This window comes from Balaenoptera ricei, chromosome 12, assembly GCF_028023285.1.
Source record: "Balaenoptera ricei isolate mBalRic1 chromosome 12, mBalRic1.hap2, whole genome shotgun sequence".
Taxonomy (NCBI): domain Eukaryota; kingdom Metazoa; phylum Chordata; class Mammalia; order Artiodactyla; family Balaenopteridae; genus Balaenoptera; species Balaenoptera ricei.
Genome location: NC_082650.1, coordinates 29,715,387 through 29,733,003, shown reverse-complemented (window position 1 = coordinate 29,733,003; position 17,617 = coordinate 29,715,387). Strand labels below are relative to the sequence as shown.

The 17,617-nt window shown below is 40.9% G+C and overlaps 1 protein-coding gene across 1 annotated transcript in view; it reads left to right on the top strand.

Annotated features, from left to right (window-relative positions):
• The first annotated feature begins 4,859 nt into the window (after positions 1–4,859).
• TBPL1 (TATA-box binding protein like 1) overlaps positions 4,860–17,617 on the top strand; it is a 30,855-nt gene continuing 18,097 nt past the window's right edge. The window contains exon 1 of the mRNA XM_059941162.1: positions 4,860–4,947. The gene's annotated coding sequence lies outside the window, so the exon portion shown is untranslated. The remainder of the gene's footprint in view (positions 4,948–17,617) is intronic.

Sequence of the window (17,617 nt, the reverse complement as noted above, 5' to 3'; positions counted from 1 at the left end):
AAGTCTCCTCTGTAGTGCGTACCTTTAATGTGCATTCAGATAGGACACAAATATCTTCACAGTCTGTGCCCATTCAGAGAAATCCATTCATATACCTCTTCCCCATACTTCCTCATCTCCCATCTTCCAATCCCATTCCATCTAGAAAAACCATTAGCAACTGCCCACTCTGGTCATCCCTCACTCCAGACATGGTGAATAAACAAATATACTATTTGAATTATGCCCACTTAGAAGATCTTCCTTCACCACTGACTGTCCTTCAGACCCTTGAGTGGGGCTGGGGAAGCCACCTGTGCTGCAGGAGATGGATTCTAGAAAAACCTTCCATGCTTCCGGGCCTGGCAGGGAAGCACACTGGAACCAGGAAGCAAAACCTTCCCCTCCTTCAGTGTTGCTCCAGCACTTTTTCTACTGACAAAGTGTAACACCGTGATAGCTAACAAAAGAAGAATATTTAATGGGTCAAGATCTACCTTCACAGAACAGGCACAAAGACTGAATTTGGAACGAAGAGCCATAACTCAATTACAGTACAGATACTATATAGTTGCCTTAGCTCAGCTCAGAAACCCACTGCTCTGTCGATCACTGTGGCTACCGCACGTCCCATTTGGACCCATATTAGATTGGAGGTAGATAAAGACTAGAAGTAGTTGCCCCAAATAGGAGGGAAGAGTACTCTTCCCAAAAGAAGAGGGGAGTTCTGGGTTGACAAAACAATAAATGTTCCCTTCACATCACCCTTGGCTGCTCGGTGTATACATACACACACACACACATACACACACACACACACACACACACACACACAAACACACACACACGTACACACACTGATTTCTCCATAGCTATAGTTTCTCTTAACATAAAGCAATGATCCATATACAATTGACAATGTACTCACTCCCTACCCAGTGGGAGGAGAAAACTCAAAGTCAGACCCAGCCCAAATTCAGGGTCTTTGGGTGTAGTCAATCTTGATCAGGTCCAGATGTAGCTAAAGGATGAATAATAAAATTTTCCCCAATGTACAAATATACAATAATGGAGGTAGGGGATGGGATAACAAAAACTAATGAGAAAGGGCGAAAAGGAGACGCAGTATGTGATGGCTGTGAGATTACACTGTATCCTGTTGGACAAGAGTAACAAGGGTGAGAAGCACCGCTCTTCTCCAGCAGAGAACTGAGATATCTGGTGAGCCAATCAAAGCGCCAAGATTTCCTTTATCTATTATCCTGAAAGACCCTGCCTTAGAGGAATAGTGAGAAGGAATCTCCTGGGACTGCCCCAGCAAGTGAATTCATCTTTCTACAGAGACAGAGACTGGGACATTGTCTTTGAGACAGCGTACCAGGAGATGCCTTCTGCCAGGCTGAGGATTTTCTGGCTATACCTTCAAACAGTGTCATTTGGGGGAAACCCATTAGCTTGTTAACAGAAATCTCACTGAGACATAAGCTTTGAATATGGACTCTGCCCTTCCTGCTTCTATCCCTTGGAAACTGGCCTGGCCTCTCTATCATTCTCCCTAGATCTTAGTTCACTGTCTTTGCCATAGACACTACGTTATCTGAGCACAGAGGGAGGGAACAGCTGGGGTCATAAAGTCAGGTTACAGTATCACACTCTGTCCTATAAGTTGCACACTACTCAACTGGCATAATGGGAGGAATTACTTTTTCAGTTGGTGTACAGAGTGTACAGCAGGAGATATTCGAGTAGAATCCTGAGAAATGAGGATCCCCAACTCCACTGTTCTGCTGGGACTCTGCATTCCTAGTTAGCATGTTAACTTTATGTGGGGCACAAAATTTCGTTGTTTCAATTGGCAGAGTAGGTATTATCTGATCCCTACCAGTATAGGATAACTAAATCACTGGCAGAAAGGACTCCTCTTAACAATGCTGTTTAAGCACCACCCCACTATGGCCTGTCTCCTCAGAAAGGCTGTACTGAACCACAGTTTGTCTCTCTCAAAGCACTAAGGGAGGCAAGCAGTAGCCAACATATTCCAATAACCTGATTTTTTCTTAACCAAGTTCATAAAGCTGGAGCCTTAGTGGGCATAACTGTGGTGAAGGATCAGTGTTTTGGTTTGTTTGTTTTTATTTACCAACCCAACACAGACAAGTGTTTTCATAAATACAAAACTGCACGCTTAGATGTCACAGTAATGTCAGATTATTGAAAGTTTCAAAATGCTCCTCTTGATTTCTATACCTATTTTATTGTTGATCAGTAGTTTACAAACTGGCTTTTGTCTATAAATCACATTTTTAGTAGCACATATCTAACTGATAAGGTTTACTGTCTTCCCAGCCTAGATATCAATTTCTGTATTAATCGAGAGGCTTGGTTCAGAACATATGCTGTATATTCTAACCTTACCTGGCACCTGAATAATGAATAATATTATAATCTTACCTGGATCTTGAATAATGGAGCACATTATAAGACCAGTGAAGCCCATGGGCTTTATCTCATTGTCTTACTTCTTTCATCTTGAAATGAATTCCTTGGTCAGAGGAATGGTGTTTGAGCTAAAGTGTTCAATGAGTCTATGGAGAATGGTGCCTGCAGTAAAATCAAACCCAATTCCAGAATAAGGAAATACTGTAATGAGACAGACTGTTGACTGATCTGTGACAAAAGGGGGTCCAAAACAATTGACATGCTTGATACCAGGTATATTGCTGGTCTCCTGCAAGGAGGGTGCCTCATAAAGACCTTAGTCACCATTGCTGTAAAGCTGACTTTTCAGCAGTGGCAGTAATCATTGGGATAGAGTCTTTCCCCTGCCACTTCCTTGGTAAATCAGCCCTTGCCACTCTACAGCTTAAACCCCTTCACTTCCACTAGCACTTGAAAGAAAATCTAAACTCCCTTCTGCATGGTCTGCAAGGCACTAAAGGTTCAAGGCCTTAGTTTCTCTCCAACTTCATCTCATGTCCTCTACCCCTTGCTCTGATCATGATGCCCCATCCACTCTAATACTCCAGCACAGCAAATTCTAGCCCATACTGTTCCCTCCGCCTGGAACACTATGTGCACCCCTTCCACTCCCATCCCTTTCAGATAATAGTTAAAATGTTACCTCCTGAAAGTCATCTCCCCACTACCCCGCAGACATTACTCTCTAACCCAGCCTCTTGTTCATTTTCTTCATCACACATATTCTTGTTCATTTTCTTCATTAAATAATTATAATACAAGCTATAATTATTGAATATTATTCAAAAATAAATTAGTAAAGAAAATGAAACAAAATGGAAGTTCCATAATTCTACAGTGCTTTTAAATGTCAGATATTTTACTGAACAGTCAGAGTGGGAAGCAAAAGATCTAGAGGCATCCTTGAAGACCCCGTAAGTAGCGAAACACTCAAATGGTTGTCTACTCCCAAATCCCCCAGAAGTCAGCCCAAGTCTTTTCAAAAGGACTGTGGTGTTATCATTTTTCATGCAGCATTCACACCAATCAGAGGCCAGGTACTCATGAGCCCGCCTCATGGCCTTTTATTAAATTAGAGCTGACCACTGGCCTCATCCAGGGCCAGAGGCTTCTGACTGCAGCCCAGCCCTGGAGCAGAGGCCTGCGCCGAGCTGGGGGTGGGGCTCTGGGGGCGCCGCGGGGTCCCGCGCTGCCTGGAGCTCCCAGGGCCGTTACTCGGGTCTCGCTCCCGCAGGCAGCGCCTTTCAAGTCACCCCGCGAGGGTCCCCGAGGACCCCAGCGCAGCCGTTCAAACTGGCGAATGTGCACCCCTGGGAGTCTCCCGGGTCAGTTCACGGCTACTTGGGAGCACAGCCGAGGAAGGGTCTCAGTCCCAAGCGCCCAGCTTCCACGTGAGCCGAGCCGCCGCTGCTCCTGCCCAGCGCCCCAGTCCCAGCCTGCAGCCGCCCTCTCCCACCTCCCGTCCTTCTTGGATCCGGCTACGCGGCTTAGAAGCCTCGGAAGAGCCTCCCGGCTCCCAAGGCAGAATCCTGATTGCAAACCCAAGCTGAGTAAGGAATATCGAAGGGACAGGCGACAGAAGCTTGACCTAAACTCCTGCGTTATCTATCTATCTATCTAATCTATCAATTTACCCGTGTATCCATTCTTTCATCTTTCATATTCTATCGCTCTATTTTAGGGCTAGGATTAGAATTCATTCATGAGAGTTTGATCGCGAAGTCGTTAATTAACCCGAAAAAGCGAAGTAGGACTTTTTCACAGAAAATGTCTTCGTTAGAATTAGGAAAAAAAAAAAAAATTAGTTCTCAAGGGCTAGCTTCGCTAATTATGTTGAATTTTGGACCTTTTCTATAAATTGAATGAGCTAACGAAAGTTCCAAGGTTTTGGCAAAAAGCAAACAAAAAACCCCAAAATTCGTTTATATTATACTGTACGCCAGAAATTACGTGCTCATGTTTAGCTACCAGCTAAAGATGTACAAGGGATACATAGTTTTCTCGAAATCTTTTCAAGCGGTTCTGAAGCAAAAGTCTACCCTACTCCACACCCACCAGCCCCACCTCGCCAAGCTCTCCAGCAGGCCGGGCCGGACCGGGGCACCAGGAAGGAGGAAAGGAAAACGGAGGAAGGGGCGGGGGAAAGTGACGGGAGCAGTGAGAGCCGGAAGTGATTGGCTAGCGAGGAACCCAGGAGCGCCCTGTCCGGCGGCGCTCTAGCCTCCGCGCGCTGTCTCTGTGCTCCCCCGCGTCTTGTCTATTTATTGTCGCGGGGAAGCAGCGGCCGCCCTGTACCCGGAACAACAAAGCACGAAAGACGGAGCCCGAGCCTCGGGGGCTCCTAGCAACGGGCCGGGGCGGGAGTTCCATGGAGACTGGGGAGCGCGCCCGCCTCATCATTATCCTTGTCCTCCAGCTTATCCTTCGCGTCCGCCGCAACCGGCAGCAGCGCTGCCGCCGCGTCCTCTGCCGCCGCCCGCTCTTCCCACGGTAACCCCGTCGGCGACCCTGGGCGGGGGGAGCGCGGGCGACCGGGCTGCCTGAGTGCCGGGTGCGGGGCGACTTGGCGCGGGGCTGCGTGTGCGGAGCCGGGGCCGTGCTGCGGTTCGGGTGTGTGCGGGCGGATGCCTGAGGGAGAGGCGCTCAGATGTAGGAAATTGGTCCGGGGTACGAGGGAGGGTCCAGTTCTTAGGAGGACAGGGTGATATTTGGGGGTCTCATCAGGGATAACGGGTTGGGGGCGGGGCGTCACTGCCTGGGAGCGTTATCCAGCGAGGTGTAGGATAAGAAAAGAGGTATTTTATTTTTCCTGTTAGCCACCACTGGGAAAGACAGGAGAAGGGAGATTCCCCATCCGTCTCTGTGGAGCCCTCCCCCAGGGGAAGAGAAATCGTGCAAAGATGCTAGCGGGTCCGTTGCTTCCCAGAAAACTTCCAACGGCCTTTGCCGCGGCGGGCCGGCTCTCAAATAGCACCTTCGTCGGTTCCTGGTTCTGGCAATGCCAACAGCCTCGCTTTATGTTATTATTAGTAGTAGAATTAACCGAAATTAGACTTGATGAAGAAGGATCTGGAACTGAGGAAGATAAAATGGATAGTAGGTAGGGCTAAGCAGGGTTGAGAGTCGGGATAAGCGCTTAGTGATATCCAGTAGAAGCTCTAAAAGTACATTTAATTGGGAATGACGGTTTTTAAACTCTCTCCTTCTGCCGAGATGTGCATCTGCGGGCTGTGTCAGTGTGCTCATTGCGATAGGATTCAGACTGCAGCCAATCCACATCTGTGAGCTCTCTGACTGCATCTGTCACCTGCAGTTCCAGAGCGACACTGGCAGTTAACCAGCGTTAGGCTTGTGTGTTTAGGGTTAAGAACAGTGCCTTAAAACTGGCTCAAGGAAAGAAACCGAAACAAGCTTGGTGTGATTATTGTGTGAAGAAATAATAACAGATTCCTTGGGGAAATTGGGAAAGAGAAATATGAGAAGGTTCAGCTATTCTAGCACAATCTGCAGTCTCTTGGAAAGTTTGAGAAAATGGCAGTTCATTCAAATCGAGAAAGGATTTTTATCACTGTGTGGTTTAAAGAATTATTCGCAGTTGATACGTTAAATGCCAGTTTATGCTATCTCTTTAAGCCTTACGTCTCTAACTATTTAATGGTTTTATACTTTCCAAAACCATTCTAGGTCAGTAAATGAGATTTTCCTGTGGCGTGCTGAAACGGCCATGTATGCATACTACAGTAATACTATTTTTGTGTCCAGTGGGAACAAAGCTCTTTATATAAAGTTGAAGATTAAAGATGAAAACAAAATTGATAAATAACAGAAGCAATGATGTCAACCACAGTTTCTATTTGTTCCTTACATTTTTCGCTAAGTCTGGTTTGTCTTAAGCAAATAGGTTTCATCCTTGTCCCCCAGCCCGCTTTTTTCATACTCTGCCCTCGGAATCAGTCTCAGAAACTGTAATGATCTGCTGCTCTGTGCTCTTGATTGGTTGATGCCTGAACAGAGTTTTTGACTTAGGCATTTTCATGGAATTGAAGTGCAGCGTCTCTTGTTAAGGAATTTCATATATGTGCAAAGAGGTGGGCAGTTTCCTTTGACAAAGATGGGAAGTATAAACATTGGGAAACTTAAAATTGCATTTTAAACCTCTTAAGAAGAAAAACCTAATATTGTCATCTTTAGGTTAGTGAATCAAGGACTTTTTCTTAATCTCTTCATGTAGCTGTACTTCTGTGAACGTTGTTCTGGGGGGTGACCACACTTGAGGCTATTGGATGTTGAGTCCCAGGATTTTCTCAGTGTGTATGAGACTTAGTGAGTTCCCTCAGTCTCAGGGCTGCCATCCCACTCACTTCATTTAGATTTTATTTGCTGTTGCCTCTGTCCCTTACCCCTTCTGTGTTTGAGGGGGGAAGGGATTTAAGCCCCGACTTCCACCTTTTTTAACAATCCCTGCTTTCCCTGCTCTCTGCTCCAACACTCCCAACGTTTTGTGTTGTCTTAGTTCCTCTCCTTACTTAATCACATCCCAATCAAAAGTGATTTTTTATGCTATTTGTATTATTTCTGTTTCTTACGGAATTTTCAACATATGTCCTTGGCCTGTATATCCTTTTCATTAATGTTACTTTGTTGCATTTTCCTTCTGTATCCCTCCCCTTATATGGAAAATGGAGTGATCATGTCAGATGCTCTGTATTTATTCTGAATACAACAGGTAAGAGCCTTAAACCAAGAATCAAGACTGTATTGAAATAAGGCACGTAAAAATATTTGAACGTTTAGGAATAAAAGGTGTTTCAGAAGTCCAAGTGGTAACACTGTAATTGGAGATGTAGTCACTTTTTTAAAAATAAAAGAGTATTGTAGAGCCTGCTGTGTGTTTTTAATTGAACCTTAGATTTTCATAATTTGTACTCTAAAAACCTTTTCTTAACATCCATCTTTTCTGATCATTTTGCATCTGAATACTTGACTGAAATTACACTTTGCCAAATTAGAGGGAACAATTTAAGTGAGTCCCACAATTTTGTTTCATGTGGAAAATTGTCATGTCGAAATTTTTGTGGATGTATACATATATAGAATGTGCAGAGTTTGCTGTAAAGTAGAATGAATACATGCAAAATCTACAGCTGAATATTTTTGGAGAGTGTTCTTTCTTAGCACGGGTGTGGCACAGTATTTAAAAATCAGCAAATATTGTATAATCTAGTTGAGTGGGTATTAGTGCTGTTTTTAGATGAGGAGGCCCTTAATTACCTGGTGATTGATTTTTTTCTGTTGCATCATAGACCATGTGATGAATTATTATTGCTATGAAAAATAAAGTGTACATTGATTGTAGAATTGATAGTAGAATGTTTCCACAGTGGCTCAAAACCTGTAGTGCTTTGAAAATTTAGCTGTATTGTGACATTTGAATTAATAAAGATTTCCTGAAATTTACACTCATGTTTGTTGTACCTTTAATATGTCTGATGCCACGGCAGGTGTACAAAGCTGGATGAAAGTGTTTCTCTTCAGGTGCTTTTTGTGCACTTGCAGATAGCAGAGAAATGACATGCATAGATACTAAAACATGACAAACATAAATTGGAATTTTAAATCCTTTATTACATACTGCCTGGTGCTGTAGTTACTGGTGTATGGATTTCATCATGCCTGCTAAATTAGAAGTTTCTTGGGGGTCAGGACTGTTAAGTCGCCATCATGTTGTATGTTCACGTTGCATATGTGTGTATTTTGAAGATTAACATATTAATAAAAGGATGTATATATATTTTATTTCTTTCACTTCAGGGACTTATCTAGTGGATGAGGGGAACCTTTAGGCATCTAATCTAATTAGGAATCTAATTCCTGATGCCTAAAATTAACTTTTTATACTGGCTGCAAATTCTAAACAGCAAAATTTCTCAAACATGATGAGGGCTTTTTTTTTTTTTAACCAATTCAGATAATAAAAATAATGGTTTACTGCCTTGAGTTGATACAGTATTTGCTCTTGTTACATGACTGCCACTTTGGGTAATTTCAGAAGGGGGAAAGAATATATTTATCTGAGGTCTTTCCAGGCCACGTAGACAAATTTGATTTTTGTATTGTGACACAGTTTATTTAGAAGAAAAATGGAGTGTATGTGTTTGTACAGTTGTGAAAAAGCAAGATTCCAGAAGTATGTCATTAGTGGAAAGGAATCAGGTCATATCAGAAATTGTACGTATCTGGTCTTATCTTGTGACTAAAGGGTGACAGAATTCACAATTTGGTTTAAGTGGCTTGTTTTGTAATGGGAGGTGTGCTGCTGGGGATCCCATTAAATGCTAAAAAAACACAAGGTGAATTCTGGGACAGTTCAAATCAGCCTTCATGTGGGAGTCCATAATGAAGCTGTTTAAAATTTCACCAAAAAAATGCAGCACAAAACTTTGGCTGGCGGTTTTGACCATGCAGTATTCATCCATCAAGAAAGAATACTGAAAATCAGATTGCATCTGAAGGACAGTTTTCTCAGGACATGTGTGGATGACTCTTGGTACTATAATTGTGTTTACCATCATAGACTTCTGTCCATAGACCTTGATCCATGATACGTTTTTGTTTTTTAACTCACTAGGTGAGAACTCACAACATTTTAAAAGAAGTCAGAATTTGTTTTTATTACTAAATGGTTCCAGAGAATCAGGCATTAACCTTTTTCCTTCTGATAAATTATAAGTATTTTAATTGTAAAACCAGTTTTGATCAAAATCAGTTACGCTTTCTTGGGATTAGGGTTAGTATAGCGCTTGAGAGTATGGACTCTGGAGACAGGCTGCCTGTGTTCAGCGCGGTGGCGATGCTGCTTGTCAGTGGTGTGGCCTTGAGCAAGTTTTTTCACTGCCTTCGTTCCCCAGTTTCCTCATCTTCAAAATGGGGTTCATATAAGTACTACCTCATAGGGTTGCTGTGAGAAGTAAGTGTAAAGCACTTAGCACACTGTTCTGCAGAGTTAGCTGAAAAAATACTAGCTGGTGCTTGACTCAGTGGTGTGAGGTGTAGTACATTAAAGGTGAACCATTAGACCACTCAGACGCTTTGTTTCTTTCCTTTGGAGGCTATTAAAACAGTGAAATTCTTTGTGATGCTGGCTATTGGACTCATCTCTGCTGTTAGGTCTTGGGAGGGGGGGAAGCACTTTTTTTTAATTTTGAATCATCACACAGACATCTGGTTATCACTTATGGCAGATGGATTCAGTAAAAAGAGACATCTCTGTTTCTTGCAAAAGGAAGGCCAACAAAGCCCGGTCTGGCACCATGTTGCAGCTATTGAAATGCTATTTCCCTGTGGACTTGACTGCTTGTTTAGTTGTGTGGTACTTCTGAATAAAAGGAATAGACCCCAGTGGTTTCATTTAGCAGAATTAGTCCTTTTTTAGAAGACACTGTTTTTTACTTGTATAGCCTTAGGTGGTGGTAAACTTGAAACTTATTGGTGTCATTATCACTTGGGTTTTCTGTGTCACTATAAATGTGCTCTACATAGTAGCTTTCTTGTAATTTTAGAGGTAGCTGAAACTACTGCTGTGCTCCAATAATTCAAGTGGCTCAGGAATGACTGCGTAGGATTGCAAGATTATTTGTTTATGGTAAGGCTGACACCAAATACTGAGGCTGCCTAGTAGGGGATAACCTGATCATTATAGCTTTGTTTATTAGGCTGCTATTGAAATGGCTAACTTTTTAATGTTAAATCCAAATGTTTTAGTTTAGTTGTATGGACCTTTGAAACTGTTGACTAGAAAATAAATATTTCTCTTAAGTACAATGTATCACAAACTGTTCTTTCCTATTTTGGCTAATATGTAAGTCTTGGTTTTTAGTTGAAATAATATTTTTTATAAAACATATAGAAGTTTATATAAAACATTATTAAAAGTATGTTTTGCTTTAAATATACAGGGGTAAAGTTTTATAATTCTTTCTTCTGTATTGCATGGTTTTTGTTTTAGTTGGTTTTTATAACCACCCCACCAAGAAGATTGGCAAATATGCTTGTATTTAGAGGCATGACTTCTGTTTTCCTGATTGAAGAGAGTGACATTTAGTTGATACTGTTGATTTCATTGAGTACTAATCATTACATTGGCCAGAATAGATGAGGTATTGATATAATATTGTTAACATAATTCCTATAGCCATCATGGATTCTGGGTGTAAAAAAATACTGAGATAAGCAAGGAAATGATCATGGCTGTTTCATATATATACTCGCACATGTATATATCCTTTAATTTTAGATATTCTGAGGACTGTATTGGGAGATTTTTAGGACAGCAGGTCTCCAAAGTGTCAATACTGTTGCCCAGAATAAAACCTGGGTGTTTTATTCTGTCTAACACATGTTAATGTTTCCCTGGTGTCCTTAACACCACCCTTTTTCAGGGACGGGTGTTGCCATCTTTCAGATATGAAGATAATAAAACCAGTGTGTAACCCAAAAGTGCGAATCTGAAGATGGGCATTTGGTTTATGAGTATGGCCAACACTTATAGACCCTATCAGTGTTTGAACCTCTGTTCAGATTCACGATGAACCTGCAGCTTATGTGGAACAAGAACCTCTCCATTCTTTTTAATTTGCCAGATACTTTTGTTGAGCCACAAAACCTTTTATCTTTCACCTGCTTATGGCTGCAGTGAACCTCTTGGGTATCTCCAGTTTCTTGTATGCATGTGCAACCTAGTGAGGTTGTAATGAGCAGCCGTTAACTGCTCATGGGTTGACCGCATCCCAGGACGTGGCAGGTTAGGGTGGTGGTAGGAGCCACAGCCGTGTTGAAGGCACAGTCGCCAGTTCATTAGATCTTCCTCAACACCAGCCTGGTGTGCTCATCTCAAAGGTCCACCAGATTTCTTAACTCAGTTCTCTCCTCTTTTTTGTTGTTGGTGGGGGAGGACCTGAGGTAAGGGGTGTGATGTGGCTCATCGGTTCACAACTGATAAAAAGCTCTATGAATAATACTTTTTTCATTATCTCAGCAGCATATTGCTAATGTAAATCTTTAGAAAAAACCTTTGGCTGGCCAGTAATCTTGAAAATTCTGCTTCAATGCATAGTGTAAACCTACTTGGGTGATAGTTTAATTTGTCTGTACGTTAAGAATGTGTACCTTTTAAGTTACTCTTTGTAGGCTTTTTGTTTAGGGCCTGTTAAATTAGAAGAGTTTCAGATGTCGGAAACTATATTCTTAACTTAGTTTGTATTGTATCCTCTCACTTTGTAAAGAGAGGAATAATGGCTTTATTATCACACCCTGTTTAAAGGATGGTTGTTATGCTGAAGGTAACTGACAGGGTAGCTAGTCTATAACCAGCTTTCATGGAATAAACTTAGGATATGGATGTGTTAGGACCCTTGGGGCTGAAATGGAGAGTGTAGCTTAGGAAAGGGGAAAGAGAATATATACCAAAAGTGCTAAGGGTCTGTATGTGTGTTTTAACCATAATTATTCTTTCCTTACATCAGAACTGTATTATATTTCTGTATTTGTGAAAACTCCAGGAACACAGTTGCCCTTTAGGACTTGGGGGTCTGAACTAAAACCGGTCTATTGAGTTGATGACCAAGTGCCAGCCACTAAGCCACATTCTAAAGACACATTTATATTAAACCGTTCTCTTTAAGGAGCATGGTGCCTACAGTCTAGTAGAGTAGACAGTTATAATACAGTCAGTACCTTTACATTTGCTGTGCCCTCGGCTTGGGATCTCTTCTGTCAGTGTTTCATATGGCTGGCTCCTCCTTTTCCTTCAAGATCTCATTTTAAGTATAATTTCTCATCTCTGAGGAAGTTAAGGGACCTTCCTGGATCACTCTAGAGTTTCTCTTTGTAACGTAGATCACATTCTCTAATTATTTTCGTAGCTTGTCTTTTCATTGTCTGTTTCTTCCACTGGAATACAACTGCCATGAGGGTTTCTTACCTGACTGTTTTGTTCTGAGCTGTATTCCCAGGGTCTAGCCGTAGTGCTTGGTTCACATCAGTTGCATGCTAATGAATACAATTGTGAGTAAGAGTTTGTCAGTTGAAGGAGTGGGGAAGGGGTATCCTAGGCAGATATAAAACCAGGAAAGGGTGTGCTGTTACAAGAGGAGTGGTAAAAAGTTTTGAAACAGTTAAGGTGTGTTGGAAGTAGAAGATTAGGTTATAAAAGGTAATTTGGATACATGAAACTCACTGCATTCCAAGCTGTCTATGTAAGAGAGCCAAGAGATATTTATTTAAACAGGGGTGTGGCACAATTAGGAGGACAATTCTGGTAGCTTATTTGGTAGATGGACTAAATTGTGGAGACTGCAAGCAGAGAATTCCACTAGAAGGCTGTAGCCTTAATGGCACGTGAAAGCCTAATATAAAACACTGATGCTTGGGATGCAGAAAAGAAGCTTAGATGAGAAGTTAACTGGGTGTAGGAGAAAAAGAAGAAATGAAGGATGATTCTGAAATTTCTGATTCAGGTTTGGGAGTGTTGGGTGGTGGCTCCATTAACTAAAAATAAGAATCTGGAGACAGCAAGTATTTCTGAGGGGATTAATTATTAGTTTTGGATGTGTTGGTTTACCTTAATGAATATGCCTAACAGACAGGAATATGGATTCAGATCTCTGCTAGGTCAGGATTGAAGTAAGAGCCATAAATTTATGGGTAGCAGTTGAAGCCTGGAAAGCTTAAATTAGAAAGGGATTTAAGGCAGTTGTTTATAACCTTCAAGGATCTTAAACTCATTTGAGAATATGAAGAAAATAATGGCCTCCTCAGATATACATCCAAATTTGTGTGGATATGATTTCAAGGGGGTTTGCACCTCTGGAACCAATTGTTGAGCTCTTCAGGGACTGTCGTGGACTTCCCTGAAGAATTTATGACATAAGAGGCAGACAGAGCAGTATTTGAGATGGGGAGAACCTAGGAAAGGTGCCTCAGAAGCCAAGGATAGGGGATGGTGAGGAAGAATTGGGGGAATCAGGGGTTCCCAGGGCTTTATGCTCTGGAGAGGTCCAGTAGGAGGGAGTGTCAACTGTGACATTGGATTCAGCAATGAGCAGTTCATTTGTAACATTTCATCCCATGCAGAGGTAGAAGGCAGATTGTGACAGTTTAATGCATGAATCCAAGTTAAGGAAACAATGCATGGGAAAGAGTGCAGAAGTCTTGATGTTCTCTATGATACAGTCCTGATATGAGAATATAACCCATTTTAAGGACCTGCTGAAAGGGAAATTCCATTATTTTGTTGACCTGTTGTGGCGTTTCAGCCCAGTGGTTCTCAACTGACTGCCCCATTAGAAACAACTTGGAAATGTTTTTAAAATCAGGGCCCTACAGAGGTTAGTTAATCAATATCTTTGGGGCTTGTGCCTCTTTATAGCATTTATTTTGTTTGTTTTGTTTTGGCTTTTTCTTAAAAGTTAAGAGCCAGTGTTCCCATCAGAAAACCTCCTTATCACTCTTTTTATGCGTCTGTGTTAGAATACTTTCTTTAATTGTACGTTATTATCAATTACTCAGTTTACTGTTGTGCTAGGTTTAAATCAGTGCCCTTTAGTCCTTCTCACAGACCTTAGTTTCCAATTTAAAAAATGTTATGGCTTTCTTCTGATCTTCAGCCAAGTTCTACATATTTATCTTTTTTGAGTGATACAGCCCTCATCAGTGAAAGATCTGCCCATTTCTGAGTAAAACAGGAAATTCTTAATGGTGCTTACATGTGGAAAGAGTATTCATTCTGCAGTCCCTTTTGCTTTTATTTAAGTATGTTACATTTTTTACTAAATAGTAAGAACTATTTTTTAACTGAAAAGTTTGAACTCTGTACACTATTTTCCAAGTAGCTAATTTCATAATCTTACCTTCCTTTTTTTAAAAAATGGCAGTCATACATGACCTAGACCTTAAACAGATTGTCTCCATTAGAGCAGACATTTTATATGAAGGGTAAAACTATAAAAGCAGTTGAAAGGAAACTGTCAAAATAGGAAATTCCACCTGTTGTGTTTTCAACTTGCAGTGCTTTCTCTGGATTAAATTCTTGATGAGCTGTCAGCAGTTGAAGTTTGAATCCTGCGTTCATACCTTTGAAATAAAAATCAGATTACAGAAAAAATTGAACTTTATGCATGCCAACCTTGACACCAACCACAAGCTGAAAGAGGGTTTATTCAGTTTTTTAGCAACCTAATTAATTAACATTTTTACTTGCGAAGAAAATGATAATCTTTAAAAAATTCTGTTGTGTTATTAGCATCAGCTTAATGGCTAGAGTAGTCTCACAAATTGTAGTTGCTTATTATGGGTAACTTAGGGCAAATATCAAGATTCTCTGTAAAGAGACAAACTTCCTCGTTTTTTAAATGATAGCTCATAATATGGGAAAATAGGGATGCATGTAAGACCTGCTGGGAAAAACTGAGGCCTTACACTTAAAATGAACATGATAAATTTACACTTTAAATGAAATGAACTTGATGAATAGTTTTGTTGCAATTTAATATTCAGTTTTCCTGTTTTTGCAGGTACCTAGCTAAGTAAATGTTGGCAAAATGTCTGTTTTGTAATTTGTAGTAGACTTGGTTAGACTCTTCTCCCCGTCTCTTCCTCCCTCCTTCTCCTCCAGACTCCCAACTCCCCACCCCCCAAAAAACCCACACAATCAACAACTATGTTTTGTTTTGGTTTGAAACGGTTTTATTATTGTTGTTGTTGTTGTTGTTTTAACTCACTGTTAAATTTAGTTGTTTTTTAAATACTGATTTCATTTACCAGATACATCAAAATTGTATTCTTTATTTTTACCCTTGCTTTTAGACCTGAAGCAACATGATCTGTTTTTGTGTTCCAAAGCTGGAGAACCACAGTGAATAACTGGAAATCCTTTCCATTTTTGAACATTTCTCTATCCGTGGAAGATGAAGAAAGGAGATAATTATAGCAACAATAAGAATAGCTAAATTTGAATGCTTACCGTGTACAAGTACTATGCTAAATGCTCTGCATGAAATTTTAGCTTTCCCAGCACTTGGCACTAGGTGCTGTTATCTGCCTTATCTTACGGATGTGGACATTGAGGCACAAAGGCGTTAAGTAACTTCCCCAAGGTCACACGACTGATAAGTGGTAGAGTCTGGATTTAACACAAGTAATCTGCTCCAGAGCCTGCGCTCTTAAAACTTGTGTTTGTGTGTGCATGTGTAGAGATGCTGCTTTTTAATAATCTCAAGCTAACAGTTAACCTCTCACAGACACCTTATTGAATGTGTCTCATGCCTTGGGAACTATTCCAAGACTTGGGTACAAAATAAGTAAGAATTGATCACACGTCCAAGGAGCTTATTGTCTACCAAGGAGACAGAAATACAAAATTGCACTATAGTGTGGGAAAGTGCTGTGTAGTAGTACGATTAGCAGCGTGGTCATGAGACTCGGAGCATTCATCATGGTAATGGATGCTCTGGCTCAGTCTTGGAGATCAGATGTCTTAGTTCCTTTGATTTCTTATTTTACCTGTCATGGTTTTAATTACCTTCTGTATGAGGGTTTCCAAGTTTTCACCTCCAGTCTAGACCTAGGCCTGCCCTGAGCAGCGGCTCTTATCTGATTGTCTGTATCTCCTCTTGGATGTCTCACAAGTTCCTTCAAGTCAACATGTCCAAAACAGAATCCTTACCCCTCCTCCTTTTCCCATCTCCCCTTGCAAACCTGCTCTCCCTTCAGTGTTCCTGTCCCAGTAGATAGTACCTTAGGCCACAAACCTGGAGTCATTCTCCATCTCCCTTTTCCTCTTTCCCACATCAGTCACAAAGCTCTGTTCACTCTGCCTCCCAAAAATGTCTCTCTTCAATCTACTTCCTTCCGTCTTCATCCACCCTGCTCCCACGACTGTCCTCTCTCACCAGGACTGCCGCACTAGACCCTAACTGGGTTTTCTGCCTGTTCTAACCTTGCAGTCCATTCTCCTGTTACAGAAATGGCAGTGATAGATTTTCATGAAAAGCAAATACATTATGTCATTTCTTGCTTCTCTTTAGCCCACCATTATCTTGGGATAAACATGAAAATCCTCAACTTGGCCTAGAAGGCATAATTTAACCCCTGCCTGCATCTCCAGCCTGGTCTCATGCCACTTTCCATCTTCCCACTCTAGCCAGGCTGGCCCTTCTTCACATCCGAACAGTTCACACTGCTCACTCACCTCAGAGCTGAGAACACCAGCTGTTCCCTCTGCCAGATCTTGGTCACTGCTGGACCCCCATCCAGTGGGACTGGGCCTGATGCTTAGATTTCCGTTTCATTGTTATAGAGTTGATTGAATGAAGGTGATGCTGAGCTATAGAACAAGTAGGAATGAGCTAGATATAGAAGTCGGGATTGATCATTTTTAGCAGAAGGAATAGCATAAGCAAGCAAAAGGCTGATATTTCTTTACATATAAGAGCTTTTTATAAATCAGTAGGATATCTCAGAAGGAAAATGAACAAAAGATATGAGACAATTAACATAGAATAAATACAAGTATTCATATTTGAAAAGTTCACCTTCATTAATATTCAAGGAAAATCAATTAATTCAATATTGCTATTTTTCTAACCTCAGGTTGTCAAAAGATTTTTATAAAATCCTTTGTTGACTAGATACAACACCGTATGCATATGATCTCAATCTTGTTTAATATGCACAGATAAATATATGGATTTAGCAGCCTTAAAACATATGATCTCAATCTTGTTTAATATACACAGATAAATATATGGATTTAGCAGGCTCGTTTACCTATATGAGCATAGAAAAACAGCAGTAATTATCACTGTGGTGGGATTATGGATGACTTTTTTTTTCTTTAAGTATTTCTTATGTAATCAGAAAATGACATGCCATCTTTTAAAATCATATATTAAGACCGTGTAATTGAAATACTAAGAAATCTATCCAAAATAAATTTTGCTTTTACATAATAAGGAATCTGTATGCCAGATTTCTCATCTTTGAGTGTGAATCGCCAGATTTCAAGTTGTAGTCAGTAAAATACTTTTTTCCTCTTATAATAGTACATTAGTTAAAATTAATATTAATGTTAGCATTGACTAATGTGACAACACTTTAATAGAGC